We start from the raw sequence: 4,810 nt of genomic DNA on the forward strand, positions 1-4,810 counted from the left end.
TTGAGTTCAATGTTATGCCCTTTGGGCTCTGCAATGCCCCAGCCACCTTTCAAAGACTTATGGACTCAGTGTTAGCTGGACTACATTGGAAGACCTGTCTAGTGTACATAGTGACATTATTGTGGTAGGGAAGTCATTTGAAGATCACCTTTGCAATTTACAGGCAGTATTTGAGCGCCTTCGAAAAGCTAGACTGAAATTGCAACCTCGCAAGTGTCAACTGCTCCAACAGAAAGTTACTTACTTGGGTCATGTAGTATCAGCTCAAGGAATTTCCCCAGATGCAGAGAAGACAAGGAGAGTCAACCAATGGCCTACACCACAGTCTCCCAAGGAAGTACAACAGTTTCTAGGGTTGGCAAACTACTATCGACGCTTCATCAAGGACTTTGCCTCCCTAGCTACACCGCTCCACAGATTAACAGAGAAAGGAACTCAGTTCAAATGGACTAAAGAGAGTTAAGCAGCCTTTAACGCTTTGAAAAAGAAGTTAACTTCAGCTCTAATTCTAGCCCTTCCTGACTGGTCCAAACCTTTCATAATTGACACCGATGCTAGTAATACAGGTATTGGTGCTGTGCTTTCCCAATTGCAAGATGATGAAAGGGAATGTGTAATTGCATATGCCAGCAGGCTATTAACCAAACAGGAATGTAACTACTGTGTGACAAGGAAAGAGCTGTTAGCAGTGGTAACGTTCCTTCAACATTTCAGACAATACCTCATTGGCGCAATGTTCACTATCCGTACTGACCACAGTGCTTTGACTTGGCTACAAAATTTTAAGCAACCTGAAGGCCAATTAGCAAGGTGGCTGGAAAAGCTACAAGAGCTCCAGTTCACAATAGTTCATCGCCCTGGTAGAACTCATGGAAATGCAGATGCCTTGTCCGGACAGCCAGTAAGACATCGTGGCAAAGAGTGCCTTGATGTACACAATTGTACCATCAATGCAGTGTCCATGGCAGCACTTGGATACACTACTGCGGAACTTTCTCAGGCCCAAACTGAAGATTACAACATTAGCAGACTATTGCAAGCTAAACAGCAGAACCAACGGCCATTAATGAATGAATCTAATGGTGAGAGTTTGGAGTATCGCTGCCTTCTCCAGCAATGGGACCAACTTATAGTACAAGGAGGTATATTGTGGCGATTATATGCTCAACCAAGAGAAGATCTTAGCTGGAAGCAGTTGGTTGTTCCACAAAAGTTTCGTTCTGACATACTTAAAAGCCTACATGAGGGAGTAACAGGTGGACACTTGGGTCAGGAAAAAACTCTGAGTAAACTCAAGGAGAGGTTCTACTGGCCTGGACATTATAACGATGTCAGAGATTGGTGTCAAACATATGTGGCATGTGTTAAGCGGAAATCTCCACCAACCAGTAGTAGGGATGGTTCTCGGTAGAAGTTGCTAGCATACTTAGAAGTGTGCGGTTAAAGCGTTCAACAAGCCCATCACATTGGGGATGGTAGGGTGTAGTCCTGGTTTTCTTAATTTGTAGAATCTTACAAATTTCAGCCATCAAGGTGGACTCAAACTGGCGTCTCTGGTCGGAATGTAGTTGTTCAGGGGGTGAGAACCTCAGGAACACCTCATCCACTAACTTCTCTGCCACAGTTGAGGCTTCTTGGTTAGGTATAGCTAGGACTTCCATCCATCTAGTATAGTAATTAAAAAATGGGTGCCATTTCACATTGCGAAGTTGGCCCAATCCTGATTGCCCCCCAACTACACACGGACTTGGTCATAGATGCAGGGGACAGCCGGTGGAACACTACATGGCCCACACGCGGACTTGGTCATCGGCTCTGCTAGTGACTTGGCCTAGCTAACTTACCAGAAGAAAGCTGTTAGGATAAGGGAGGAAACTGGCTGCTCCTAGTCCGGGGATCGAGCCCCTGATGCCAGCACCACCCGCAGGGTTTCCCAAGCGGTCTCCTTCAACCACTCTGGTCCATCAGCTAGGCACTGATGGAGTAGTATTTTATGTGCTATTTAAATACATAAAATTGAAGTTAAAAAAATTTTTTTTTTGAATGTTCCCCACAGTGGATCTGTACCATGGACATCCAGGTGAGCAGCCCAATGCAGTAACCATTGAACAATTAGGACCACAATTGTAATGCACACCAATTAGTATGTTTCTATCCTACGTGCTCTGTACATGTGTGTTATATCAAAGACTCAGACATTAATTTTGCATTGTACTAAAGGGATAAATAATTTTTGTTTAATGCTAAACAATAATAATTATTAGTGTGAAGCATCAACAAGTTAAGGACAGTTATTGATATATATACCTTTGCGGAGTGAGTGTACTTATTGTAGGCTGATGCTTGTGCTATTACTGTATACTCTGTATGGTACTACTCTATGCGAAGACAATTTATTGCAAACACTTCTCGCTGCTGAACAAATTATAACTACTTGTATGGACTATTAACATTTCAAGGATAGTCACGAAGGACTAAAGTAGTGGATTGGAAATTAGCAATGGTGCCATGGAACAGTAGAACACTAGCTTGCTGTATGATTCTGTTATTATAGCTATATACAGTGTTGGGAGTACGCGTTACGTAATATTATTACTTTTGTGGTAACAAAGTAATATAACGAAATACGGTATAAAAACAGGTAATATGACACAAGCTACTTTACTTACAAATGTAACATGTTTAAGTAATATACAGTAGTTACTGTAACGAGTCTAATATTACGTAATATTTTTACTACAAGTAACGAAGTTACTAATCTCGTTAGTTATCCCTGAGTAACGCCTAGCCACAACAAAGTAACGAAGCGTACTGAATGAAGCTTATTCACCAGCTTTTTACTTATAACCAAAATTTGCATATTGTCCAACAACGCAATCATGTCACGTGATAAGGCGGTAGTTTCACACGTGACAGCTTAAGGCTGTGGACACAAAGTAATATAATATGTAATATTATTACAGTTACTTTATTTTATGGGTAATATGTAACTGTAACTAAATAGTTCAGTTGCAAGTAATATGTAATATGTAACTAGTTACTTTTACAAAGTAACTTGACCAACACTGGCTATATACCACATTGTTATTTACAATTTCTGTAAAGAAATAATAACTAAACAAGCAGGTGCTACCAAAAAGTCCTGAAACTGTTAATAAAAAGTAATTAAACAAAAAGGTGCTACCAAAAAGTAAAATAATAATAATTAAACAAAAGGTGCTACCAAAAAGTCCAGAGAGTGTAAAAAATAATAATAATAATTAAACAAAAAGGTGCTACCAAAAGGTGCTACCTAAATCAGCCTACAGCCTAGTTGAGGACAATCACTATATTATGCACAGTTCATATATGCACGCACTACCTGTTTATGCATCAAGCAAGTCTCCAGGTTGAAGATTTTTCTGCACAGCGCTTATCGATTAGAGATATTAAACGCCTGTTCCTATCCGAGGGTCTGGGGACCCGCTGGGGACTCTACAATAGAAAAGTTCTGTGCTTGGGTAGGTGAGCGTTGATTGTCCCTTGACCACTTATGCACCTATCAATGTTATCCCCCACCTCCCCCCTCCCGGGCGTAGTGGGGGAAATGGTGGGGATTTGACTTTTTGAAAAATCAAATTCTCCACCCACTGGGGAACAACTAGTGGTAAAATCTCCAAGTAGTATCGCTGGAATAAACTTTAGGAAACAGATTAATTTTCATAGCTCGCAAGCTAAAGCAAACGCCTAAAATTTCGAACGGTCAAATGCCCCACTAGTGGGGCAAAATTTCTGATCAAATCGGCGAAAATCCCCCACTAATCCCTTAGTAAGCCCGGGAGGGGGGTAGTGGGGCTTAACATTGATAGGTGCATTACATAAGAGGTGTGCCATAATAGCCACAGATGGCTTCATCCCTCTCTTAAAGGCATGGCTTCATGCAGCTAAGGCCACTACAATGAGATTACTTGTTTCTCATCAACCGCCCGCACCAAAATTTTCTTTTACCCATGTGCACTCATTATTGCACGAGATGGCAGCATGGCTTTTTTGAGTGTTGTGGTAGTGGGTTTATCACGTAGAAAAGCACTATTTCCATGAAAAACTGCAATCCCATTGAGATACAGACACCATTTACGAGTGTTTTTTTACTTCTGTGTTGATTAGAGAGCTTTCTGGAGCATCAACAACCACCAAGGCATCAACAGTGAGTGCTATACAGTGTACATTAGACCATACACTAGCATTGGTATCGTGACCTGCATGCCCTATGTGCAGGGCCATCATATCTAAGAGACATAGTAGCTTTAGTGTTGCTACTTCTGCCACAAGCTTACACAGCCCCTCCCCCTAATAAGACTGACCAGCCTACATGTGCTAAGACTGCTGCTGTCTGCTGCTGCATGGTACATGACTCCAAGACTGGTGGAACTTTCGCAAAGGACTTGAATGCTATGTTACTGAAGTTGAAGTTTATGTGCACTTGGAATTTTACCTTCAGTGTGCACCAGTGCTTGGTGTGCATCCTGCCAATAGCCTAAAAATAAAGGATTATTATACTGGTTTTGTACAAATATGCTATGGTTTGTGCAATAATGAGATAACCCGCCCGCCCGCATGTGTTACTCTATGAGAAGTTGATGAGAAACAAGTTATCTCATTGTAGTGGCCTAATCATTACCGTAAACGGTTTGTAACAACCATAGATAATAGACACCCCTATGGGGTGTCTATTATCTATGGTAACAACCAACGCTCACCTACCCAGGCACAGAACTTTTCTATTGTAGAGTTCCCAGACCCTCGGATAGGAGCAGGCGTTTAATATCTC

The sequence above is a fragment of the Dysidea avara genome, chromosome 8 (genome assembly GCF_963678975.1).
Source record: "Dysidea avara chromosome 8, odDysAvar1.4, whole genome shotgun sequence".
Taxonomy (NCBI): domain Eukaryota; kingdom Metazoa; phylum Porifera; class Demospongiae; order Dictyoceratida; family Dysideidae; genus Dysidea; species Dysidea avara.